General features: G+C 46.1%; 2 long non-coding RNA genes across 3 annotated transcripts in view; both read right to left on the reverse strand.

Annotated features, from left to right (window-relative positions):
* The window catches only part of LOC311602371, a 43,782-nt gene extending 26,196 nt beyond the window's left edge, over positions 1-17,586 (reverse strand). Inside the window, exons 1-3 of one of the 2 annotated variants that reach the window (XR_014780735.1) lie at positions 17,405-17,580; positions 8,009-8,133; positions 2,131-2,257 (exon numbers count right to left, since the gene is read on the reverse strand). This is a non-coding gene — a long non-coding RNA (uncharacterized lncRNA). Of the gene's footprint in view, positions 1-2,130; positions 2,258-8,008; positions 8,134-17,404 lie in introns of both variants that reach the window. The other variant, XR_014780736.1, reaches the window with a different exon arrangement.
* Positions 17,587-20,681: 3,095 nt separating this feature from the next.
* Positions 20,682-27,885, reverse strand: LOC311602580. The gene is made up of 2 exons (XR_014780784.1): positions 27,780-27,885; positions 20,682-21,630 (listed from the first exon to the last, which is right to left on the reverse strand). It is a non-coding gene; the product is annotated as an uncharacterized lncRNA (long non-coding RNA).
* Between the last annotated feature and the right edge of the window lie 44 nt (positions 27,886-27,929).

Raw genomic sequence — 27,929 nt, forward strand, 5'->3', positions numbered from 1 at the left:
AAAAAAGTAACTAACAGCCTTCCTTTCACAGTTTCTGCCATCACCATGACTCCCAATTAAACAAAGATAAGGACATCCTATCATCATCTGCTTTGGTCCCAAAAACGAACTTACAACCAAATTTGTTGTTGTTAAAAAGACAGTGGCATCGCCTTTCCACCATCTGCGAAAGAGTGCTGTACACATGGGACACAGTTGGACTCCTGAACTGATGTGGAATGCAAACTTCTCTTGACTCTTGGGTGTTTTGTGCGACCATCAATAAGTCACAATGAGCCCAGGGGTGGGGGTAGGGGTGGGGGTGGGGGATGGAGGGAGTGGGGGGGGGGAGGTGGTGAGGGTAGTTTTTTTGTCAAATAAAATACTGTGCTTTGAAAACACCATGTACTGTATATGATAATTTCCTTAAATCTTGTATATTATGAGTGTTTTGTCTGCATGTATGTCTATACATCAGGTGTGGCTGTTGTACCCTTGTGTGGCCAGAAGAGGGTGGTAGAGCCAAAGGAACTGAAATTACAGTCACCACTTGGTGGGTGGATTGCAGGAAAATAACACAAGTCCTCTGGAATAGAAGTGCACTACTGAGCCATCTTTCCACTACCACCACTCCCCACCCCCCCCCTTTTTTTTTTAAAAGACAGGATTTCACATAGTCAGAGCTAGTGTGCCTCCAAGTCCCTATGAAGCCAGAATGACTCTGAGCTCCTGATCCTCCTGTGTCAGCATTACAGGTTTGCACCACCAAGCCTAGTTTCCTTATGATAGTTTCTAACTCTGTTCAGTTTTAATCTTGTATAATGGGCATCACTGGGTATAGTTGGCCTCATTACCATGCAGATCCACCTGCCTCCAACTCATGGATGCTAGAATTAAAAACCTGTACAACCAGGCCTAGCCAGTTGTTTTCCTTAAGAACACAAAAACTGGCCGATGGTGGCCCACACCTTTAATTTAGGCACTCAGGAGGCAGAGTCAGGTGGATCACTGAGATCCAGGTGAGCCTGCTCTACAAAGCAAGTCCAGGACAGCCAAGGCTACACAGAAACCCTAAGAACCAAAGCAAGCAAACGAACAAATAAAAAAAAAAAAAAACCCAAACACTTTAGTCACCCTGCTTCATGGGTGATTTGGGGCCAAGTTTCTCATAGCTCAAGTTGTTTGGGTGAGGGATCCTGAGAACACAAATCACAATAGAACCACGAGATGCAAAATATAATTAAGGACAGAGTGGGTAGGAGGAATTGTATAACGGAGGAAAAGAAAGCCCATGCTGTCAAATAGGCCCTTGAGCGAGGGAAAGGGCCTCTGATATCTCTAGAATCCTAAAGGATGAAAGCGCCCCTCATGAGAAAAATCCTCATAGGAAAGTTTGTACTATATAAAAGAGGTCTATAGTTAGACATGCCTCTCCTCAGCCACAGCTGTCCTGTAGGTGTGTGCCAACCACATAGGGCCTCCGTTTCCATCCAATGGGCCAGAGAGGCAACACTGCTTTACCTTAAAGCAGTTCTCCTGGCATCAACACAATGAAAACCAAAGCCTCATCTATGGGGCTGGAGAGCCCCGGCTACAGGGCTGATCCATAAAGAGACAGAGGGGTCTGTGTGAGGGAGGTGTCCCAGTCAGTCATGTTAAACCTTACCATCTTTGGAAAAGCAGTATTGGCCCAACTCCAAGAAGCCCAAGAGGCCCTACCACTACACTATTGGCAACTAAAGGATTGTGTGTGTGTGTGTGGGGGGGGGAGATAGGGAAGGGAGGGCGAACCCATATGTATACAGTAATGGACCCACCGGTATCTGACCATTTCAAACTCAAACTCATACAGATGCCCGAGTTAAACTGTTAAACCGAAAGAAAATAAAACTTGTAAATATGAGGGTGTTTCTTTTTTTTAATAAGGAATAAGGGGCTGGCCAGAGCTGGAGGGAAATCAAGAAAGTGTGGGGAGAGCAAGCAGTGCAATATATATATATATGCCTATGAGATTGTCAAAGATTGAAAATGCTCTTCCAAAGACCAGCTCCAGTTCAAGCTCTCCAGTAACAGCAAATCTACATAAGCTCACGAGATATAATACATTTTTTGAGTTAACGGTCTCAAACGAAAGAGGACATTTTAACTCACCGTCAGGAGAGTTTCACGTGCCTCAGAGCGGAGGTTAAGCGGAGAATAAGTTGAGTGCAGCTCTGAATGGTGGCATAGTCACACAGAAGCATGAGTTGAAGGCTTTGTCATCAGACACTAAACATCTCTGAAAAGAGAGTTGAAAGGGCTAAATGTTTTTAGTGCCAAGAGCTCCACTAAAGACTCTAGTTAGCCAAGCACTCGGGAAGCAGAGGCCAGGGCACTGCTGTGAGTTCAAGGCCTGCCTTCTCTACAAAGCGACTCCAGAACAGTCAAGCTGCACAGAGAAACCCTGTCTCGAAGAACCAAAAACAAACAACAAGAAAAACGAGTTAAGGAAAAGTGTACATTCAGGCTGGGACTGGCAGTACACACCGTTAATTCTGTGCGTGCAAGGCCACCTTGGTCTTGAGCTCCCGGCCAGACAGCCAGACAGCGGTACTCAGTGGGACTCTGACTTAAAAAGGAAAAAAAAAAAAAAAAAAACAAAGTAGGCGGAAGTGACCTGAAGTTTCAAGTGCGAGACCTTACCTGCACGCACTGGGTCCAGATGCTTAGTCCTCCTTCTCAGGCGATGAGTACTACCACAATGGCGGCCGCCACCCTACTATGAAGGACGACCCGTTTGGGCGGTCTCCGTGGCTGCCTCACCCCATTTCTGCAAAGTCCCCTGCGGACCCCGAAGGCCGGCGCCGCCGCCCTTCTCGCCTCACGCCCTAGCTGTAGAGGCCAAAAAGAACTACTTACACGGGCGACGAGCCCCAGGTGAAAGCGGGTAGCGTCGTCGGCCATGTGCATCTCCGCAAGACCACCCTGGCCGCGGCCATCATGAGAATTCTAGCCCAGGGAGGTGGAGCCAAGTTCAACAGGTAAGACGAGACAAGACAATGCCCCAGAGGCGCGAGCTGCCGGTATCACCACCAACGCAGCTCCAGTGGAGTGTGGCACTGCTGCTCGACACTATGCCCGCCCTGCACACAGACTGCCCTGGTCGTGCCGATTAGGTTAAGGATAGGATCACAGGCACTGCCCCTCTGGATGGCTGCATTCGGGTGGTGGGAGCTAAGGACAGCCCCCTGCCCCAGACCCGAGAGCACTTACTGCTGCCTGCCCCAACAGATTGGGGTGGAGCACCCAGCAGATGCCTTGTAGAGCTGGAGATGCGGGAGTCTGGCTGTTATACAGGAGACACCAGTCACCCTAGGCTCTGCTCTCCGTGCCCGTGAGCAAACGTGATCCTGCGCGAGGGGTGAAGTCAGTGCAGAAGCTGCAGGACGCCGCCATGGACTGCATTCCAGTGCCCACCCCGGACCTGGAGAAGCCCTTCCTGCTCCCCTGGAGAGTCACTTTACTGCATGCCTGGCCGGCGCACAGTGGTGACAGGTACACTGGAGGGTACTCCAGTGTGCTCCCTGGAAAAGGGAGATGAGTGAGAGTTGCTGGCAAATAGCGAGAACCCTCGCACCCTGGTGACAGGCACTGAGATGTTCCACAAGAGCCTGGAGAGGGTTGGGGCCCAGGGTGACTCGGGGTGCTCTGGTCTCAGGCTTAAAGCAGGAGGATTGGGGGCGTGGTTTGGTCATGGGCAAGACAGGTCCCACCCAACCCCACCAAACCGACCCTCCCAGGATGGGGACAGCAACGAGGTGGAGGATCAGGTAGAAGAGGAAGTTCAAGGTCCTCTCTCTCTCCCCAGGCACAGTTAAGAAACATAAGTGGACTGATTTCACAGCAGCCCTAGAAATCGTTAAAACATTAACAGGCACAGAGAAAAAGCTCAGCGAACATAAAGGCTCACTTAAAATAGCAGAAGTGGAGGCCCTCGCAATTCTTGTGATTTGCAGCTGCTGTTTGTGTTGTAAAAGCGAAGTGGGGGGTTTTCATTGGGGAAGCCAAATGTCCCTTTGCCTCAGGAAAATCCTCTTTCCTCGTGGGCTATGACCCTTTCCTGAGTAGGACAAGGGCTGAAAGTCAAGCAAGGACAGTGATGAATGTAACCAGAACAAAAACAAGAAAAAACGTGGAGCAGGGTGAAGTTGGCCTTGTCTTTAGGAACTCAGCCTGGGTTTCATGGCAGCCATAGTAGATTCCGAGGTGATAAAGACAAAGCCCAGCAGAACTTAATAGGCAGTTCCTTGACATTGTCCGGGGCCCTTGCGCTGTCTCTGTCTGTCTGGTGCAGTGTAATGAAGGTGGAGGAAGCAGTTTCTTAGAGAACCAGGAAGTTCTGGGGGTAAACGTTACCTGTTTAGGGTATAACCTGAGGGTGCCTGAGCCAGAGCTCAGATAGGCCAGAGCAGTTTGGATGCCCAGGGCCAGGGTCAGCTCCTGCCAGCAGTGGCCATCACCCCGGAAAGTTAAAGTAGGCTGCAGAGCCTGCTAGGCAAGCGATCCCTGAAGAATGCGCTGGGACAGCCAAGGCCCTGGGCAAAACACAAGGGGGCTTTGCAGGGAAATTAAGAGGCTAAGAAACACTGTGCATACCTGTACTGATTTTGAAACTTCCCATAAAGCTGCAGTAACCAAAGGTATACGGAGGTGGATTTGAAGGCCAGCAGCTCAGACTGCTGACAGGTTACTTGCAGTAGAGTGAAAAATATAGACACAGCCCTCCAATATACGTGTGTGTGTGTGTGTGTGTGTGTGTGTGTGTGTGTGTGTGTGTGTTCGTGTGTGTGTGTGTGTGTGTGTTGGTTGTTTGGTGCCTCCCTGCAGATCAGTGCAAGGCATTATGATCGGTACCATTACCTGAGAATTTCCTCAGGTAGATATTTAAAAAAATAATGATAGTGTTGTTATCCAGGGCACCACAATACAGTCTAAGGTGGCAAAGGGAATGCTGTGGGGTGAGGATAGGGAAGAGAGCTTTGAAAATGAGTAGCTATCCTTTCATCCCAGCACTCAGGAGGCAGAGGGAGGTGGAGCGCTGCTAGTTTGATGCCACCCTGGTCTACAAAGGGAGTTCAGAACAACCAAGGCTACACACAGTAACCCTGTCCTCCACCACGCCCCCTCCCGCCAAAAGAGAAAAGTAAACTGTTTAGCTACACATTCTGAGGTTACTACAAAGCCACCTCTGTGCTCGTTACTCAGGTTCATTTTAGGGCAAAAACCTGGGGTGTGGCAGAGAGTCGTGGCCTTCATGTTCAACCCACGCAGGACAAGGCTGAAAATTGCCTGGCTGGGTATTAAATGTGTGTCCTAACACACGTAGAGCTGCTCCATAAACTTCTAGGAGAGAGTTTATTCTCTCACTTTTTTTTTTTAAAACCACTGAGCCATCAATTCAGTCTCTTTGTAGCACAGCTGGGTTTTGTTTGGTTGGTTGCTTTGCTTTGCTTTGCTTTTTTGACACAGGGTTTCTCTGTGTAGCCCTGCCTGTCCTAGACTTATTTTGTAAACCAAGCTGCTCTCATCAAACTCAGAGATCCATGCACCTGCCTCTACCTCCAGAGTGCTGGGATTAAACGCATGCGCAATTCCACCTGGCTTTGTAGTACATCTTTTAAAGAAATATTCTGTGAATGCCAGAAGAGAGCACTGCCCCCCCGCAACAATGGCCACACATAACAAAGAAAGCAGATTTTACAAAAATGTATACCCCAAATTCCAGGATGCAAACAAACATCCTGTAAAATAAGCAGTGGGGGGATGCGGTCATGGTGGTGCATGCTTTTAATGCCAGCACTCAGGAGGCAGAGAGGCAGGCAGGTCTCTGTGAGTTCGAGGCCAGCCCGCTCTACAAAGGGAGCTCCAGAACAACCAGGGCTGTTACACTTGAGAAACTGTCTCAGGCGGGGGGGGGGGGGGGGGGGGATCAATGGGAGAGCTGCAAATCTTTGATACAGGACAAACTCACATAGGGCGTCCTTCCAAGGCCTACTTCCTAGAAGTGGACAGTCTGACGTTCCCATAACTGAGCCCTCATTACGCTAGTGGAAGGCATCTTTATCCAGCTCTGTGGAGGGAGTGAGAGTTTGCCCGGGAACACACCGGAAGTGAGGAAGAAGGACAGAAGTGGGTGCGGGCTTTGATGCTCTTGGCCAGGCCAATGTCAGGGCCCTCGAGGGCTTACCAGGGGGTTGCATGGTCAGCATTTTAGCTTCCAGGAGTGTTAGCTTGCCACTGCAGGCACACCACACCACCAATACCGCTGCAATATCTCACCTTGCTGCAAGGGTAACTTTAGAGTTTGCGGGGAGCGGTGTCAGAAACTGGGTTTTCTAGAGGGCATGCAGTGAGGCCAGGAAGGGACAAGAGACTATACATTCTTTGTCAGTTTTCCAGATCCAGAAGCCAGGAAGAACAAGACCCAGCTCAGGTCAGTCAGGCCTAGCCAGTTCTTTGTGTTTTAAGAACACAAATACTTTAGTCACCCTGTTTGGTGGGTGATTTGGGGCCACGTTTGTCATAGCTCAAGTTGTTTGGGTGAAGGATTCTGAGAACACAAATCACAACAGAACCACGAGATGCAAAATATAATTAAGGACAGAGTGGGTAGGAGGAATTGTATGACCGAGGAAAAGAAGGCCCATGCTGTCAAATAGGCCCTTGAGTGAGGGAAAGGGCCTCTGATATCTCTAGAATCCTAAAGGATGAAAGTGCCCCTTACTATGTCCCATGAAAGTCTTCACTTACCAGGAAACTCAGACAGAGGGGAGGACATCCTATTGGGACTATAGACGAGAGAAACATGGGAGAATGGCAAAGTAGAAGCACCCAGAGGACAATACAGGCCATAAACTTCAAACCCCTCCCCAGATCTAGCCAATGGACAGAACATTCTCCACAGTTGAGTGGAGAGTGGGGACTGACTTTCACACGAACTCTGGTGCCTCCTATTTAACCATGTCCCCTGGATGGGGAGACCTGGTGGCACTCAGAGGAAGGATAGCAGGCTACCAAGAAGAGACTTGATACCCTATGAGCATACACAGGGGGAGGAAGTCCCCCTCAGTCACAGTCATAGGGGAGGGGAGTAAGGGGAAAATGGGAGGGAGGGAGGAATGGGAGGATACAAGGGATGGGATAACCATTGAGATGTAATATGAATAAATTAATTTTAAAAATTAAAAAAAAAAAAAAAAAAAAAAAGAAAGTGCCCCTTACGAGAAAAGAAATCCTCATAGGAAAGTTTGTACTGTGTAAAAGAGGTCTATAGTTAGACATGCCTCTCCTCAGCCACAGCTGTCCTGTAGGTATGTGCCAACCACACAGGGCCTCCGTTTCCATCCAATGGGCCAGAGAAGCAACACTGCTTTACCTTAAAGCAGTTCTCCTGGCATCAACACAATGAAAACCAAAGCCTCATCTATGGGGCTGGAGAGCCCCGGCTACAGGGCTGATCCATAAAGAGACAGAGGGGTCTGTGTGAGGGAGGTGTCCCAGTCAGTCATGTTAAACCTTACCATCTTTGGAAAAGCAGTATTGGCCCAACTCCAAGAGCCCATGAGGCCCTACCACTACACTATTGGCAACTAAAAGATTGTGTGTGTGTGTGTGGGGGGGAGGATGGCGGCACACCCATGTAAACAATCATGAGCCCAACAGTATCTGACAATTTCAAACTCAAAGTCACATAGATGCTCTAGTTAAACTCTGAAACACTAAACAAAATAAAACTTGTAAATATGAGAGAATTTTTTTTTTAAGGAATAAGGTGCTGGCCAGAGTGGGAGGGAAATCAAGAAAGTGTGGGGAGAGCAAGCAGAGTGCATGACATATTATATATATATATTATTGTCAAAGATTGAAAATGCTCTTCCAAAGACCAGCTCCAGTTCAAGCTCTCCAGTAACAGCAAATCTACATAAGCTCACGAGATATAATACATTTTTTGAGTTAACGGTCTCAAACGAAAGAGGACATTTTAACTCACCGTCAGGAGAGTTTCACGTGCCTCAGCCGAAGTTAAGCGGAGAATAAGTTGAGTGCAGCTCTGAATGGTGGCACAGTCACACAGAAGCATGAGTTGAAGGCTTTGTCATCAGACACTGAACATCTCTGAAAAGAGAGTTGAAAGGGCTAAATGTTTTTAGTGCCAAGAGCGCCACTAAAAACTCTAGTTAGCCAAGCACTCGGGAAGCAGGGGCCGGGGCACTGCTGTGAGTTCAAGGCCTGCCTTCTCTACAAAGCGACTCCAGAACAGTCAAGCTGCACAGAGAAACCCTGTCTCGAAGAACCAAAAACAAACAACAAGAAAAACGAGTTAAGGAAAAGTGTACATTCAGGCTGGGACTGGCAGTACACACCGTTAATTCTGTGCGTGCAAGGCCACCTTGGTCTTGAGCTCCCGGCCAGACAGCCAGACAGCGGTACTCAGTGGGACTCTGACTTAAAAAGGAAAAAAAAAAAAAAAAAAACAAAGTAGGCGGAAGTGACCTGAAGTTTCAAGTGCGAGACCTTACCTGCACGCACTGGGTCCAGATGCTTAGTCCTCCTTCTCAGGCGATGAGTACTACCACAATGGCGGCCGCCACCCTACTATGAAGGACGACCCGTTTGGGCGGTCTCCGTGGCTGCCTCACCCCATTTCTGCAAAGTCCCCTGCGGACCCCGAAGGCCGGCGCCGCCGCCCTTCTCGCCTCACGCCCTAGCTGTAGAGGCCAAAAAGAACTACTTACACGGGCGACGAGCCCCAGGTGAAAGCGAGTAGCGTCATCGGCCATGTGCATCTCCGCAAGACCACCCTGGCCGCGGCCATCATGAGAATTCTAGCCCAGGGAGGTGGAGCCAAGTTCAACAGGTAAGAGGAGACAAGACAATGCCCCAGAGGCGCGAGCTGCCGGTATCACCACCAACGCAGCTCCAGTGGAGTGTGGCACTGCTGCTCGACACTATGCCCGCCCTGCACACAGACTGCCCTGGTCGTGCCGATTAGGTTAAGGATAGGATCACAGGCACTGCCCCTCTGGATGGCTGCATCCGGGTGGTGGGAGCTAAGGACAGCCCCCTGCCCCAGACCCGAGAGCACTTACTGCTGCCTGCCCCAACAGATTGGGGTGGAGCACCCAGCAGATGCCTTGTAGAGCTGGAGATGCGGGAGTCTGGCTGTTATACAGGAGACACCAGTCACCCTAGGCTCTGCTCTCCGTGCCCGTGAGCAAACGTGATCCTGCGCGAGGGGTGAAGTCAGTGCAGAAGCTGCAGGACGCCGCCATGGACTGCATTCCAGTGCCCACCCCGGACCTGGAGAAGCCCTTCCTGCTCCCCTGGAGAGTCACTTTACTGCATGCCTGGCCGGCGCACAGTGGTGACAGGTACACTGGAGGGTACTCCAGTGTGCTCCCTGGAAAAGGGAGATGAGTGAGAGTTGCTGGCAAATAGCGAGAACCCTCGCACCCTGGTGACAGGCACTGAGATGTTCCACAAGAGCCTGGAGAGGGTTGGGGCCCAGGGTGACTCGGGGTGCTCTGGTCTCAGGCTTAAAGCAGGAGGATTGGGGGCGTGGTTTGGTCATGGGCAAGACAGGTCCCACCCAACCCCACCAAACCGACCCTCCCAGGATGGGGACAGCAACGAGGTGGAGGATCAGGTAGAAGAGGAAGTTCAAGGTCCTCTCTCTCTCCCCAGGCACAGTTAAGAAACATAAGCGGACTGATTTCACAGCAGCCCTAGAAATCGTTAAAACATTAACAGGCACAGAGAAAAAGCTCAGCGAACATAAAGGCTCATTTAAAATAGCAGAAGTGGAGGCCCTCGCAATTCTTGTGATTTGCAGCTGCTGTTTGTGTTGTAAAAGCGAAGTGGGGGGTTTTCATTGGGGAAGCCAAATGTCCCTTTGCCTCAGGAAAATCCTCTTTCCTCGTGGGCTATGACCCTTTCCTGAGTAGGACAAGGGCTGAAAGTCAAGCAAGGACAGTGATGAATGTAACCAGAACAAAAACAAGAAAAAACGTGGAGCAGGGTGAAGTTGGCCTTGTCTTTAGGAACTCAGCCTGGGTTTCATGGCAGCCATAGTAGATTCCGAGGTGATAAAGACAAAGCCCAGCAGAACTTAATAGACAGTTCCGTGACATTGTCTGAGGCCCTTGCGCTGTCTCTGTCTGTCTGGTGCAGTGTAATGAAGGTGGAGGAAGCAGTTTCTTTCTTAGAGAATCAGAAAGTTCTGGGGGTAAACGTTACCTGTGTAGAGTATGACCTGAGGGTGCCTGAGTCAGAGCTCAGATAGGCCAGAGCAGTTTGGATGCCCAGTGCCTGGGTCAGCTCCTGCCAGCAGTGGCCATCACCCCGGCAAGTCAAAGTAGGCTGCAGAAGCTGCAGAGAAATTTTGTGTCCCCCTACAAAAAAATAAAAGTCATGCACTCTAGAAGAGAGAACCCTGCTCTTCCCAAGACCACACATAACCAAGAATACAGATTTTATAAAAATGTATACCCCAAATTTCAATATGCAAGCAAGAATCAAGTAAGCACTCTCAGGAAAAAAAAAAACGCTGTTTGGAGAGCAGCGGATCTTTGATACGGACAAGCTCACATTGTGTGGCCTTCTAAGGCCTACTTCTAGAAGTGGACGTTTCGAAGTTCCCATAACTGAGCCCTCACTCTGCTAGTGGAAGGCATCTTTGTCAAGCTCTGTGGAGGGAGTGAGAGTTTACCCGGAATCACACTTGAGGTCAAGAAAGACAGGTGTGGGTGTGGGCTTTGATGCTCTTGGCCAGGCCAATGTCAGGGCCCTCAAGGGCTTACCACGGGGTTGCAGAGGAAGATGGAGTTCTGTGATTTTTGAGGCCAGCGTGGTTTATAAAGTGAGTCCAGGACACCCAAGTCTACACAGAGAAACCCTGTCTCGAAAAACCGGAACCAAACCAAACCAAAAAAAAAGCAACACCCAAAGCCAAACCAAAGCAAAAAACAAAAACAAAAACATAAGCAACTAGTTATGCTAGAAAGGGACTGAAGTGATAGCTTAGTGGTTAAGAGCACTGGTAGTTCTTGGCTACGGATATGATTTAGGCCATTGGCCTCAGATACGGCCCCTGTAACCGAATCAAAGGCCTGCTAAATCACCCACACAGACCTTGGGGAGCCTCACACTTCTCATCGTGGTAGGCCGTGTCTTCAATCACGAACACATCTGTGTTGGCTTAGGTCTGACTAATCCTCTAATTTACGTGAAGTAAGGCTGTAGTAAGTCAGAGTTACAGAACTTATCACAGTTAGGCCTATGGTCATGGCACTAGAGGTGGGGAGCCCCTTCCCCCCAAGACTCAATGGCCCCATCCACCCAACTGCACATGGCCTTAGAAGTAATAATCATCACTTAGGGAGGCAGAGGCAGGCGGATCACTGTGAGTTCAAGCCCAGTCTGCTCTACCAAAGCTAGTCCCAGACAGCCAGGGCTACACAGAGAAACCCTGTCTCAAAAAACAAAAACAGAACAAAACAGCAAAAAATAAGAAAAATAGAAATGAATAGAAAGTGTCTCTTGGAAATTCAATGTCAAAAGATATTCAAACAAATAAAAGACTTGAGTAACACTAATCTAGCAGTATTCTCATTTTTAGGCCTCAGCGTTCAAATCTTGTATCTTGGGGCAAAATCCAAGTGTTTCCTTGGAGTGTGCTAAGCGTGGTGCTGGCCCAGTATCCTGCAAGCATACCTGCTCTTAGCATTCTAGCTGGTTATTCTACCTTCCAGACGCCAGCAAAATAATCTGGCATTCTGCGATTTGGCCACTAGATGGCTCTATAAACCCATATTTGTGCTATAGACTTACAGCCATGCGAATTAAGGAGCTAGGTAGGTGGGTAGTGGTATGTTAGGTATAGTAGGACTTGAGGTGGATACAGCCCTTTGTAGTGCTCCAGGCCTTGTAGGTAGCCCCTACTGAATGCATTTCAAGTCAGACTGGATTAGCATGGATACAATTTTGGGATGTTGGCACCATCCTATTTTGGAGGCATGTTTCTATTCCACACCTAGGAAAAATCAAAGTTTCTTGTCAGAGGTCCTTAATAGATATAAAGATGTTGAATTGGAACATGAAGTGAACCCAGCAAGGTGTGTGTGTGTGTGTGTGTGTGTGTGTGTGTGTGTGTGTGTGTGTGTGTGTGTGTGCGCGCGCGCATGATTAAAAAATAAGAGGTCATGACTTTAAGAAGGAGTGGGGGGACCATGGGAAACGCTGATGAGAAGAGAAAGGGAAATGGGAATACAGTCTTCATATATTCTCCAAAAAAATGTTAAAGATAGCCAGATGTCTTGGCGCACCCCTTTAATCCCAGCACTCAGGAGGCAGAGGCAAGTGGATCACTGTGAGTTCGAGGTCAGCCTGGTCTACAAAGCGAGTTCTAGGACAACCAAGGCTACACAGAGAGACCCTGTCTCAAAAAACCAGATAAATAAAAAAATAAAATAAATAAAATAAAGGAGAAGAGAGAGGGAGCTTGGGTGGCTCGGTGGCGTAATAGTTGTCACATGTGGAAGGCCCTAGGCTCAATATCCAATCTGTGTGGTGAGTCGGGCCAACTTCATTTGCTGATATTTTCAACTACAGCAAATGTTACGCTTCCACTTGATTTCTAGATAAATTTCATTTTTTAGTAGAATTGCTACAAGTGGATATTTAAAATGCAAAAAATAATACAAATAACTTGTGTGAAAAATTATGTATTTATAAGGCAAATTGTTGATACATCATTTGAGCTCTGTAACCTTTCCTAGCATGCTCAGTAAACTAACAGCACGATTTTAATCAGCACATAGAAATTTTAAGAATTTAATATTGGAACAGCAGTAAACAAAAGATATTAAAGGCACAAAAATATATTACCCATACTCTGTACAATCAAAAAAATGTGTTTTATTTGTTTTGGTTTTGGGTTTTCTTTTTGAGACAGGGTTTCTCTGTGTAGCTTTGGTTGTCCCGAACTCACTATGTAGATCAGGCTGGCCTTGAACTCACAGAGATCCACCTCCCTGTCTCCCTGAGTGCTGGGATTAAAGGTGTGAGCCACCACACTCGGTTAAGAAAAAGTATTTTAAAAGTCAGTTGAGGGACTAGAGAGGTAGCTCAACAGTTGAAAGCACTGGCTGTTCTTCCAGAGGACCTTGGTTCAATTGCCAGCACCCACATGGCAGCTTATAGCACTCTGCACTCCTATTGCAGGGAATCTGACACTGTCACACAGACGTACGTGCAGGCAAAACACGAATGCACATAAAATCAAAATAAATAAATAATTTTAGAAAGTCAGTTGAACTGCTGTACAGTAACAATAAATTTATGAAAAGGAAAATTTCAAAATCCCACTTTCAATACTATCCAACAGAATTAGACACTTAATGAAATTAAACAATGCGATGAATGACACTAAAAATGGAAAAACATTAATGAGAGAAATTAAATAAAATACAATCAAATGCAAAGATACCCTTTGTTCATTGGTGTTGTATGTTTTGGCTTGTTTATTGTTTTTGTTTGAGGCAGGGTCTCACCATGCAGCCCTGGCTAGCTTGGAACTTACTATATAGACAAAGCTGGATCTGCCTGCCTCTGCCTCAGCCCTGGGATTAAAGGTGTGTACCACTACACCAAACTTGATGTTATAGTTTAAATACATGGTTTACTCCCAGCAATTGTCATTTTCAGTCTTGATGTTGACAAGTGGCATCTTTAAGAGGATGTAATGCATTTCCCAAGAGACTGGCCAATTTCTTGGATTTCAAGTGGTTACTATAAAATGAGCCTAGACTCCATCCTTGATTGCTTCTATGCACGTATTCCTTTGGGCAAATAGATCTTTCCTGGTCAACAGCGCTCCTATGATTTAATGTTGGCCAGCACACTCTTGAATGCCTCTGCTTCCAGAACCGCGAGTTAAATTGATCTTTATTATTCACGACTTATGTAGCCTAGGAATGTTGTTATAGTAACACAGACTGGTCTAAGATAATTGCCATGACTAGAACGTTTAATATTGTAAAAATGTTTGCACCATTCAAAGGGATCTGTAAAGCCAGGCGGTGGTGGCACACGCCTTTAATCCCAGCCCTTGGGAGGCAGAGGCAGGTGGATCACAGTGAGTTCAAGGCCAGCTTGGTCTACAAAGCGAGTCCAGGACAGCCACAGCTATACAGAAAAAACCAGTCTCGAAAAATGAAAGGGGAAAAAAAAGAAAAAAAAATCAAAGGGATCTGTAGACTCAATCAATACTTCTTGCACTCCCAATGATTCTGGCTTTTGTATTTCAGAATAGCAAAAACAACTGTAAAATATATATAGATGACTGAAGGCCCATAAATAGCCAAAACAACCCTGAAAAAGAGCAAAGATGAAGACATCACAATTCCTGATTTCAAACTGCATTTCTTTCAGCTCTTGGCCCTGAGGATCTTGGTAGAAACCAAGATTAATAGATTTTCTTTATTTCTTTTTTTTTTTTTTTTTTGTTTTTTTTTGTTTTGCTTTTTCGAGACAGGGCTTCTCTGTGTAGCCTTGGCTGCCCTAGATTCACTTTGCAGACCAGGCTGGCCTCGAACTCACAGTGACCTGCCTGCCTCTGCCTCCCAAGTGCTGGGATTAAAGGCGTGTGCTACAATGTACAGCTAATAATTATTTCTGGTTTTTTGTTTCTTTGTTTTGTTTTTTGGTTTGGTTTTTTTTTTTTTCTCGAGACAGGGTTTCTCTGTGTAGCCTTGGCTGTCCTAGACTCCCTTTCTCGATCAGTCTGGTCTCGAACTCACAGCAATCCACCTGCCTCTGCCTTCGGAGTGCTGGGATTAAAGGTATGCACCACCCGGCTTTATTTTTTTTTTTTCAAGATTTATTTATTTATTACATATACAGTGCTCTGCCTGCATGTACACCTGAACACCAGAAGAGGGCACCAGATCTCATTATAGCTGGTTGTGAGCCGCCATGTGGTTACTAGAAATTGAACTCAGGACCTTTGGAAGAGTAGCCCGGGCTCTTAACCTGTGAGCCATCTCTCCAACCCTCTGTTTTTGTTTTTACAGGTTCAACTTTTCTTTTTCTTTCTGTTTTTTCCTTCCTTCCTTCCTTCCTTTCTTTCTTTCTTTCTTTCTTTCTTTCTTTCTTTCTTTCTTTCTTTCTTTCTTTTTGTTTTTCGAGACAGGGGTTCTCTGTGTAGTCTTGGCTGCCCTAGACCCGCTTTGTAGACCAGGCTGGCCTGTAACTCACAACGATCCACCTGCCTCTGCCTCCCAACTGCTGGGATTAAAGGCGTGCGCCACCGCAGCCCTACCAGCTTTTTATTGGACATGTTTACAAAAGCGGTTTAGTCAAAAAGACCAAAGCCTGGGCCATCAGTCTCCTCAGACTCTTCCTTCTTTGTTTCCACTTTCTTCTCCTCAGCTGGGGCAGGACCACCAGGTAGGGGAGCTCCAGCTGCTGGAGCTGGCCCACCAACCCCTACATTGCAGATGAGGCTCCCAGTGTTGATCCTGGGATGGCCTTTGCAAACAAGCCAGGCCAGAAAGGGTCAACGTTGACACAGGCTGCTTTAATGGGGGCGTTGATCTTATCCTCTAGGAAGGAGACAAGCCGTGTTGTGGACTGCCTGCATGGTGCCAGTCGCCAGATAAAGTGAGGGCCTCACCCCAACATGTGCAACCTTGGCTTCCTCGGAAGGACCGAGCACCTTGGCGGCAGCTGAGGAAAAGCCAGCTAGTAATTCTTAAAAATTCTTTTTTTAAAAAAAATTTATGTGTAGCTATATTTGCCTGCATGTATGTCTGAGCACCACGAGCATGCTTAGAGCCCTAGACACAGACGGTACCACATGGGTGCTGGGAATTAAACCCAGGTTCTGTAGAAGAGCAGCCGGTGGTCTAAAGCGCCAAGCCAACTCCCCAGCCCAATTCTTAAAATGTCAAAGTTATGTTTTCTTCCTTAAAATCAGGACAAGGTTTCTCTTTTAAAGAGTTATGAGCTGGGCATGGTGGCGCAGGCCTTTAATTCCAGCACTGGGGGAGGCAGAGGCAGGAGGATCGCTGTGAATTCGAGGCCAGCCTGGTCTACAAAGTGAGTCCATGACAGCCAAGGCTTCACAGAGAAACCCTGTCTCGAAAATCCGACCTCCCATCCGGGCGTGGTGGCGCACGCCTTTAATCCCAGCACTCGGGAGGCAGAGGCAGGCGGATCGCTGTGAGTTCGAGGCCAGCCTGGTCTACAAAGTGAGTACAGGATGGCCAAGGCTACACAGAGAAACCCTGTCTTGAAAAACCAAAAAAAAGAAAGAAAATCCTACCTCCCCCAAAAAGAGTTGTATAGCAGTTTTCTCTATATTGAAACATTCCCTCCTAAAAGAAGGCCCTTTAGACTCAGAAAGCAGGCAGACAGATCAATCAGCAAAGCATTAGGACCTGAGTTCAAGTCCCAGCACCCCTATAAAACGAAGTGCATGCTGGTGTGCGCCTGTAGTACCAGCTCTGAGGAGACAGGACAGGCGAAACCTTGGCTCTCACAGGCCAGTCTGCCTCACAATTGGTGAGCTTCAGGTGTCCGTGAGAGACGTTGTCATTAGCCATGCTGGGATGGGCTTTTTAGTGGCACAACTGTCTTTGGTCCGCCCATGTTCCTGTAAGTAACATTCTACCTACCCCACAAAATTCGTGGGTTCACCTAACTAGAGTTAGATAGACTCCGTTCACTTTTCCCCAGGAAAAGTCATACAAGAGAAATTCAACTCCATAAAGAAAGGTGGCTTTTGGGGGCTGGAGAGATGGCTCAGTGGTTTAGACTACAGAGTGAGTCCAGGACAACCAGGGCTACCACGCGAAACCCTGTCTCCAAAAACCAAAAGAAAAGAAAGAAAGAAGACAACGGCGACAACAAGAACAATGACAATGACAGCTAATGGGTCCCCAAAACTCCCCTGTCAGTGGAAAAGATGGGCTGCCATGCTGTCAGTCTCCCTCCCAGAGGCTCCATGGCTCCCTCCTGCGTGAATTCTTTATAAGAAATAACACCCAGAGAAACAGTAATAATTTACAAATCATGCCGCAAATTATACCACACCAGAACACCATTGTAGGCCTTAGGAGAAAACCAGGAGCTTAGATTTCCCTACTTTGGAGGCTTTTTGAAAATGAGGTGAATTATCTTTATTAACCAAGGAAACACTTGAGATATCTATTTGAAACTGTTCTACATGTGAAACAAAATAAAAAAAAATCATTGCACAAAGCCCCCATTTTCTCCTTTCTATTAAATTCGCAGTAAGAAGCAAACATACAAACATAGGTAATAAAGTAAGGTGCAGACATAAATGACCGCATCTTTTATACAAAACCAAATTTAAGAGCTTTACCTTCCTAGGACAGAATGAAATCTTGAAAGTTGTCTTCTGATTGCTACACGCTGCCATGGTCCTGTGGTCTGGTGCCTGTACTCACACTGAGAACTTGCAAGCTAGGGCGCGTACATACATACATACACACACACACATACGTACTTCCGCGTGCGCGCACACCTGCGCGCACACCTGCGCATGCGCACGCACAAATATATAAATATATATATATGTGTGTGTGTATGTGTATGAATAAAATAGAATAAAAATATGGTGTGCTATGGTGGCACATGCCCTGATCTCAGCACTTGGAGGCAAAAGCAGACAGATTTCTGAATTTATGTCCAAACTTGTCTTCAATATGAGTTCCAGGTCAGCCAGGGCCACGGAAGAGACTGTCTCAAAAACACAAACCACAAAATAACAAAATGAAAACCAAACAAAATAGAAATAAAGGAATTCTATCTTCATTTGTGCATGTGCATGCTTGTATATATGTATATATTTATGTGTATGTATATGTGCGTATGTGTGTATTTGTAGTACTAGAGATCTGTAATCCCAGAACTCAGGAGCTAGAGGCTGAAGGATTAGAAGCCAGCCTAGAATAGAGAGCCAGACTGTTTTTCTAAATAAGTAAAGAAAGAATAGAAGACGAAAAGCTGGGTGCGATGGCCCACACCTGTAATCTCAGCAATAGGGAAGCAGAGGCAGGCAGATCGCTGTAAGATCAGCCTGGTCTATAAAGCGAGTCCAGGACAGCCAAGGCTACACAGAGAAACCTTGTCTCAAAAAACCATAGGGGAGGGGAATAAGGGGAAAATGGGAGGGAGGGAGGGAGGAATGGGAGGATACAAGGGATGGGGTAACAATTGAGCTGTAATATGAATAAATTAATAAAATATATTTTTAAAAATGCTTAAAAAGAAAAACAACTGACAAACAGGAAAAAGAAAGAGAGAAAAACCAACCGACCAAACAAAGAAACAAGAAAAGAAGACGAAAATAACAGCTGAGCATGGCGATACATTTTTGACATCATCTTTTACATATATGATTTGTGGCACTGATTTAAAAACAATGAAGCAATAACCCCTTACAAGTAGAAGCTTTACTTGGAAAGAGAGACTTTAAAATGAACTTTATTTTTTATACAGTGAAAGAGATAAGAAATACCTGTGCTAAACAGACAACATAAAATGTGCGAACAATGAACAAATACCTTTAAATTTTTTTTTTTTCACAACAGCTTCTCTGTGTAACAGCCCTGACTGTCTTAGACGCACTCGGTGTACTAGAATGGCCTGGAACTTAGAGAGATCTGCCTACTTCCGCCTCCCGATTGCTGGGATTGAACGGGTGTGCCACCACTGCCTGGCACTTTCTCTCTTCTTTCCTTTCTCATGCTTTTTTTTATCAATAGATCCCCCAACCCCACTCCCCCAGAAAGGGTTTCTCCGTGTAATAACCCTTGCTGTCCTGGAACTCCATCTGTAAACCAGGCTGGCCTTGAACTCACAGAGCTCTGTCGCCCTGAGTGCTGACATCACAGGTGTGTGCCACCTCACTCGGCGCATGTTCATGTTCCTTATGTGCTATGGCTATTTTTGAGGCAGGCTCTCACAATACAGCCCTAGCTGGCCTGGAACTCAGAAAGATCGACCTTCCTCACCTCACCACACCTGACAGCTCCGTTTTTAAATTGTTACTTCTTAAGTCAAATAATGCTAAACTAAAGTAAGCTGTTTGTCACGTAACTGTTGTTGGTTAGCTAGAAACTTCTAAAGTATTGCAATGTTTAGCTAAGGTCTGGAGTTTGCTGTTTTTCCATTTGTAAAATGTCAGGAAATGGGCAGAACCATGGTGGCTAAGAGCCCCTAGCACTCTTCTGATCCGAGGATGCAACAGTTAGAAAAGAATTAGACTATCAGTTGAGAGACAATAGTGTGTGACTAGTAGAATAAAAATAACAAGAAAAAGCTCATTAAAGAAAACAGGAAGGCCGGGAGGTGGTGGCACAAGCCTTTAACCCTAGCACTTGGGAGGCAGAGGCAGGTGGATCACTGTGAGGTCAACTGGTCTACATAAAGTGAGTCCAGGACAGCCAAGGCTACACAGAGAAACCCTGTCTCAAAGGATGGGAGAAAAAAAAAAAAAGGAAGAGCTGCTTTTTCCCAACTTTAAGCACCATAGAGATAGAGTTGTTGGCTTCCAGCTCAGTGGAATGGGAAGAAATCAAGTTTCAGGTCAAGTCTTACCTTAGAGTTCATTCAGTGGCAAGCAGCATCTCAGTGAGAGCCAGCCCAGAGCTCCCAGTCGCCAGACTTTCATCAGTAACAGTCAGACTAGAAATTTGGTTGACATTATCACAAGGCTCAGGATGGGCTTTGATTACTACCTTTCCTCTAACTCGGGCTGCACTTTCCTGTGCTGTGAGACTGATGCAATTCACCCTAGCATCAGCCTTGGGAGCCAAAGAACTACCTCCCTGACTGGTACCCAATTCAGGCAGCACCACTCTCCAGACAATGTCCCCAGCCTCCAGACCTGCCCTAGCACCAGGTGGAGACCTGTGTTTCACTAAGACAGATAGTATCAGTACTTTGCCTGATGCTCAATGGCAGGGTGTAGAACCAGGCAGACCCAGATAGCCACCCACCCCAATCTACCTGTGGATAATGTCTCTGGAGTTACTCCCAGGGGTAGGTAGCAATGTGTGTGGGGTCTTTTATTCTGACCAGTGTTCCCTGGGGTTGTTTGTACCATTGGGCCATGAGCATACCTCAGTTGCAAGCAGTATGGGCCTTTTGAATGGTTGGACTGGCTTTATTGGATTGGTTTTACTGCATTTGTTCAAAGTCATGGTGTAGGAGCTTGTAGCTGATCCCACCAAAGAGATTCTGTTTAGAGCTAGACAGAATACTATAACGCTTGACATAGGCCATATACATGTATGTTTTTCCAGAAAGGCTTTCTCTTGTCTAGACTAGGCTGGCCTGGCCTCGAACTCAGAGATCTGCCTTTGTCTTTTTTTTTTTTTTTTTTTTTTTTTTGGTTTTTTGAGACAGGGTCTCTCTGTGTTAGCCTTGGCCATCCTGGACTTACTTTGTAGACCAGGCTGGCCTCGAACTCACAGTGATCCGCCCGCCTCTGCCTCCCGAGTGCTGGGATTAAAGGCGTGCCCCACCCGCCCGGCTTGCCTTTGTCTTTTCAACTGCTGGGATTACAGGCATGCACCATCGTGCCCATCTTATATGAATATTAATTAATAAGAATGTATAAAGAACTAAAAGAATTGAGGAGCAAAAGACAATTCGATCAACAAATGGACAGTAGAAATGAACAGATACCTTTCAGTGAAGAAGTACAGATGGCCAATAAATACCTGCAAATATACCCTACATTCTCAGCTATCAGGAAAATGCAAATGAATAATACAATGAAATTCTACCTCACCGCTGTCAAAATGGCTACAATCAAGACAAAAAACAATACTAATTGTCAAGGATGGGGATGGGAAAAGAACTTAAAAAAGACTCAATTTACTTTATTTTTCTTGTATAAAACCCGTATGTGGTAGCTAGAGCTGGAGCCTGGGTCCTTTGAACTTGGTGTGGGTTGTGTTTCTTTTTTTAAAAAAAGATTTATTTATTATGTATACAGTGTACATTAGATCCCAGTATAGATGGTTGTGAGCCACCATGTGGTTGCTGAGAATTGAACTCAGGACCTCTGGAAGAGCAGTCAGTGCTCTTAACCGCTGAGCCATCTCTCCAGTCCCTGGTGTGGGTTTTCACAAGATGATCAGTGAATTCCTGTAAGGAGACTTGGTGAACACGGTCTCTTTCCAGAGGTCGGGTGTCAGGTCGTAGAGATGGCTTCAACGCTGGCCTTTGCAAAGTTGCCTGGGATGACAGTGCAGGTCCATTTTGGGCACAGGAGACGATGCCACTGCCTCTGGGGGCAGGGATGAGACCCACCAAAAGAGAGCCACACAGCCTGTCACCTTGCAAGGAACAGTGTGTGGCTTGCCAATCTTTTTCCTCCAGTAGCCTCTCCACAGAGGGACAATGGAAAGCTTGGCCACGATGATGGCCCCTCAGATAGCAGTGGCTACTTTCTCGGAGCACCTAACACCATTGTAGTCTCCAATAGTGACAAAAGCCTTGAACCTGGTCTGCTGGCCAGGCCGTGTCAGATTCTGCACTGACGTACATTTAGAACCTCATCTTTCAGGCATGCACCTAGGAAAAAGTCAATAATCTCAGATGCCTTAATGAGCAGTGGGAACAGATAAATCTCCTCCAAACACTTGATGATCTTTATGTCCTTAACAAGGTGGCACAACTTGGTGACAGGGATCCACTCCTTGTCTTCAGCTTTATCTCCATGAGTCCCATGGCCTCAACATATGTGGCCCCTAAAACTGTTACCATGGCCTCCTAATCTTGGGCCCTCCCACTGCCTTGGTGTCATCATCTACCATTTGCTGTTTTCCTGACAAAACAAGAAAATAACTTTTTTTTTTTTTTTTGGAGACAGGGTTTCCTGTGTAACAGCCCTGGCTGTCCTGGACTCACTTTATCGACCAGGCTGGCCCTGAACTCACAGTGATCCATCTGCCTCTGCCTCCCGAGTGCTGGGATTAAAGGTGTATGCCACCACTGCCCAGCTTGTTTTTTTATTTTTCAAGACAGAGTTTCTCTGTGTTAGCCTTGGCTGTCCTGGACTCGCTTTGTAGACCAGGCTGGCCTCAAACTCACAGCAATGCACCTGCCTCTGCCTCTTGGGCTGGAATTAAAGGCTTGTACACACTACGCCATATGAGAAAAGAGTTCTTATTCACTGCTAATGGGAATGTAAATTGGTCCATCTTCTAATGGAAATTAGTATGAGGATTTCACACACACACACACACACACACACACACACACACACACACACAAAATAAAATAAAATAGACCCTTGACATGACTCAGCCATATCACTTTGGAGTATACACACCCCAAACCTAAATTGGCTTACTATACCCACTTGAACAGCCACATCTGCCATTGCATTGCTCACAATAACCAGAAGATGGAACCAACCTTGAGTTTGCTCGTCTGATGAATAGACAAATAAAATGTAGCATGTATACACAATGGAATTTTAGCCATAAAAGAACAAAATTATGCTGGATGTGGTGGTGCATGCCTTTAGTCCCAGCACCTGGGAGGCAGAGGCAGGTGGATCATGTGAGTTCAAGGCCAGCCTGGTTTACAAAGCAAGTCTAGGACAGCCAAGGATACACAGAGAAACCCTGTATCAAAAAAAAGAAAGAAGAATTTCAAAAGAACAAAATTATGTTGTTTGTGGGGAAATGACAGGAAATAGAATAAGTCTATTCTATAAAGACGAGTGCTGAAGGTCTCCTCTCATAAGTGGTTGCTAGGAAAGAAAAAAGGGTATGAAGCTAAAAGTGGCACCACAGAGGATGTAGAATAGGAAGGGAAGGGAGGAGCGATAAGAAAGAATGGAGGGGCGAGGCCAGGCGTGGTGGTGCACACCTTTAATCCCAGCACTGGGAGGCAGAGGCAGGCGGATCTCTGTGAGTTCAAGGACAGCACTAGGACAGCCAGGGCTGTTTACAGAAGAAACTGTCTTGAAAAAATAAAAGATGGGTGAATATATTAAAATTACCTTATAACCCTTTCCACAAAGTTTGCGAACACCTAATCACCTGTACATTAAAAACCAGAATGAATAAACCAAGACCTTGTCACTCCCTTCTTCAAAACTAGGCAACAGCTGGGCGTGGTGGCGCACGCCTTTAATCCCAGCACTCGGGAGGCAAAGGCAGGCGGATCGTTGTGAGTTCGAGGCCAGCCTGGTCTACAAAGCGAACCCAGACAGCCAAGGCTAACATAGAGAGACCCTGTCTCAAAAAAACCAAAAAAATAAAAAAAATAAAATTACGTTATATGCATGTATGGAAATAGCTAATGAAATTCTTACTTTGGGGCCAGGTATGGTGGCACATGCCTTTAATCCCAGCACTTGGGAGGCAGAGGTAGGCGGATCTGTGAGTTCGAGGCCCGCCTAGTCTACAAAAGGAGTCTAGGACAGCCCCACTGCTGCTACACAGAGAAACCCTGTCTTAAAAGACAAAAAACAAACAAAAAACCAATTGATATGTAAGACTGAGACCTCCAGAGAGATTTCTAGTCTAATTTCCAGAGTCCCCAGTGAGAGGCGGAGTCTGATGTTGATGCTCGGCGTCAGGGTCTGTCAAACTCATTCAAGATGCAGATTTGGAAAAGCAGAAGCAAGTGCTTTTTAATATCTTTTTGCAAAAGCAGAATTTAGCAGGCTGGCTGGGAGGGGTTAGTACATTCCAGGGACAGTGGAATATTTTTAGACACAGCTGATTGTCCTTGAGTCAAGCTGGACCCTGAGCACAGCCTGGCTGTCCCTGAGTCAAGTTGGACCTTTTATCTTTAAACATAAACTACCTGTCCTTGGGACAAGCTGCACTCTTCAAGGACTTTTTTAAAAAAGATTTATTATGTATACAATGTTTTGCCTGAATGTATACCTGCAAGCCAGAAGAGAGCACCAGATTTTTATTATAGATGGTTATGAGCCACTATGTGGTTGCTGGGAATTGAACTCAGGACCTTTGGAAGAGCAGGCAGTGTTCTTAACCTCTGAGCCATCTCTCCAGCCCCCTCTTCAAGGACTTTTATTTCTCTCTCTTGTGCCAGACACATTGTGCCAGACAATGATCTGACATTGATACCTTGGTTCAATATTGATATTGCTTCCTGGACCCTCCAGGTACACACATATAGCAGATATAAGATGAAAAAGTTTTACAGATCTAAAGTATAGCAGGGCGGGCCGGGTGTGGTGTCTCATGCCTTTAATCCCAGCCGTGGGAGGCAGAGGCAGGTGGATCCCTGTGAGTGCGAGTCGATGCCAGCCTGGTTTACAAAGCAAGTCCAGGACAGCCAAGGCTACAGAGACCCTGTCTTGAAAAACCAAAAAATAAAAAATAAAGTATAGCAGGGCACTGCAGTTAATGATACTATATTATATCTCTTTAAAAAGAGTTTACTTATTTTTATGTACTTGAGTGTCTTGATTAAATATCTATGTACCTCATATGTGCTTGGCACTCAAGTTGGGGGCGGGGCACACAGTAGGGCATCGGGTCCCCTGGGATCAGAGTTATAGATGATTGTGAACTACCATGTCGGTCCTGGAAACCTTTGAATCCAGGTCCTCTGTGAGAGCCGCAAGTGCTCTTAACCAACTCTCCAGTCACTATATTATGCCCTTAAAATATGCTGAGTACATTGTGTGTGTGCCTCCCACTGTGGTAACTATAGAGATGCTTCTGTGAATTATCTTACCTATAGTAATCAATTCACCATGTGCATATCAAAGCACTATGGCCTACAGTTGAATTATATACTTACATACGATTAAAATTCTCTTTTATTTTTTAAAGACAGGGCCTCTCTGTGTGATAGCCCTGGCTGTCCTGGACTCACTTTGTAGACCAGGCTGGTCTCGAACTCAGCGATCCTCCTGCCTCTGCCTCCCGAGTGCTGAGATTAAAGGCGTGCGCCACCACCGCCCCGCTCACAATTAAAATTCTTTAAATAAGTGAATCTGTATGTAATATACCCTTATTTGACTTATAGTTACTCCTTAACACATATTAGCAATTTCTTCAAAATTTCTCTTAGCTGAATTTTATTCAAATCTTTAATTTACATCTAAAAGAAGCTTTATAGACCTTAAAATGGAGACATTAGGACACAACATGAATGTTCATTAATGGATGAAAGGATAAACAAAGTGTGATATAAATCCAATGAAATATATTTACACTTAAAAGGGAAGAAACTCATTGATGCTGTCTCAGTCTGCTTTTGCTGCTAGGACAAAATACTGAGAATGGTCATTTATAAACAGCACATTCACTTCTTACGTACTAGAAGCTCAGAAGTTCAAGTTCAATGCGATTTGTAGGTTTGTTAATTTTTTGTTTGGTTTTTGGAGACAGGGTTTCTCTCTGTAGTCTTGTTTGGCCTGGAACTCAGTTCCTGTGCCACCACGCCCAGCTGTGATCGGTGATTGCAAGTTTAGTATCAGGCAAAAGATCCCTTTCCAAGATAACATGCTTGAGCCAGGTGTGGTGGCGCACGCCTTTAATCCCAGCACTCGGGAGGCAGAGGCAGGCGGATCCTATGAGTTCAAGGCCAGCCCGGTCTACAAAGCCAGTCCAGGACAGCTAAGGCTACACAGAGAAACCCTGTCTTAAGAAAAACCAAAAAAGCCAGGCGTGGTGGCGCACTCCTTTAATCCCAGCACTCGGGAGGCAGAGGCAGGCAGATCTCTGTGAGTTTGAGGCCAGCCTGGTCTACAGAGTGAGTTCCAGGGCAGCCAGAGCTGTTATACAGAAAAACTCTGTCTCAAAAAACCAAATAAATAAATAAATAAATAAAATAAATAAATAGCCAGACGTGGTGGCATACTCCTTTAATCCCAGCATTTAGGTGGCAGAACTAGGTGGATCGCTGTGAGTTCAAGGCCAGCCTGATCTACAAAGAGTCTAGGGCAGCCTACACAGAGAAACCCTGTCTCAAAAAAGAAAAAAAAAAAAAAACCAAACCAAAACAAAAAAGATAACAGGCTTGCCTGTTGCCCTTACAAGACTGAAGGGGAGGCCAGGTGTGGTGGCCCACGCCTTTAATCCCAGCCTCAGGAGGCAGAGGCAGGTGGATCAGGTGGATCACTGTGAGTTCAAGGCCAACAGTCTACAAATGGGGCAAAACAGCCAAGGCTACACAGAGAAACATTGTCTGCAGGGGAAAAAAAAGATAGCTGCCCTCATGAGAGGCAGGCGGGTCTCTGTGAGCTCAAGGCCAGCCTGGCCCACAAAGCAAGTCTAGGACAGCCAGGGCTGTTACACAGAGAAACCCTGTCTCGAAAAACCCAAGACAAGATAGGAGGGCAGAAAGGGCGGCTGCCGCCATTTTCAGTGCAAAAGAAATGGAAGACAAAAGACATTAATGTGTCCCTTTAACAGTTCCTCCCCCCCTTTTAGTTTTTCGAGACAGAGATTCTCTGTGTATCCCTGGCTGTCCTGGAATTCGCTCTGTAGACCAGGCTGGCCTCGAACTCACTGTGATCCACCTGCCTCTGCCTCCCAAGTACTGGAATTAAAGGTGTGTGCCACCACTGCTCGGCTGCTCTAACAGGGACAAAAATCAATTCAGGAAGGCATAGGTTATTGACTCAATTCCATCCAAAAACGTCTTACCATTTTTTGATTTTTGCTCAAGACAGGGTTTCTTTGTGCAGTCTTGGTTGTCTTGGACTCGCTTTGTAGACCAGGCTGGCCTCAAACAAACAACAACAACAACAAGAAAAACAAAACAAAAAACCAAAACCAAAAAAGAAACAAAAATTACAAAAATGGCCAGGTGTGGTGGTGCACACCTTTAATCTCAGCACTCGGGAGGCAGAGGCAGGAGGATCGCTGTGAGTTTGAGGCCAGCCTGGTCTACAAAGTGAGTCAAGACTACACAGAGAAACCCTGTCTCAAAAAACAAAAGAAACAAACAAATTACAGCAATGGAGCTGGGTGCGGTGGCACAAGGACTCTGGGAGGCGAAGACAAGCAGATCTTTGTGAGTTCCAGGCCAGCCAAGGCTACACAAAGAAACTCTTGTCTGGAAAAACCAAAAAAGTTATGGCAGTGGAGCTGGCGCACGCCTTAAACCCCCGCACTCGGGAGGCAGAGGCAGGTGGATTGTTGTGAGTTCGAGGCCAGCCTGGTCTACAAAGCAAGTCCATGACAGCCAAGGCTACACAGAGAAACCCTGTCTCGGAAAACAAACAAACAAACAAACAAAAAAGGACAAAACAAAACCCAACCAAAAGAGCATTTATGTACTTTGCTTCTGTATGTGAAGAAAAGCCAAACGCTAGAAAAACAAAACTCTAAGGGCTATTGAGATTGTTCAGTAGGAAAGAGCAGTTGATATACAAACCTGAAGACCGACGTTCAATGCCAGGAATCCATATTTAAAAAAAAAAAAAGCTGAATAGGTACCTTGAATCTGTGATTCCAGCAACTCTCATCAAGAAAAATGGGAGGCGGAGACAGGAGAATCTCCCGGACGCTCATCTTTCAGTTAGACTGAAGCATACAGTATGGTAGCAATAGCAAGAAAAACCTTGCCTCAGAAACAAGGTAGAAGGAAAGAACTAACTCCCGAAAGTTGTCTCCTGACCACTCTACCCCACAATAAGAATAACAAGCAAAAAATAATTTCAAAAATTTCAAAAAATAAAAAATACAACTGTGAGACAGACAATAGGAAGACATACTTACTCCAAGTCAGAAATTGCAAAGAAAGGGATAACTCTTCCAAATAAGTCCCAAACATGACAGGGCAGTATTTCTTTGCGTGTGTCGCGCATACCGGCTTGTGTGTTTGTGCATCTCTCTCGCTTTCTCTCTCTCTCTATATGCGTGTGTGCG

The sequence above is a fragment of the Acomys minous genome (assembly GCF_964271855.1).
Source record: "Acomys minous genome assembly, chromosome: 7".
Taxonomy (NCBI): Eukaryota; Metazoa; Chordata; class Mammalia; order Rodentia; family Muridae; genus Acomys; species Acomys minous.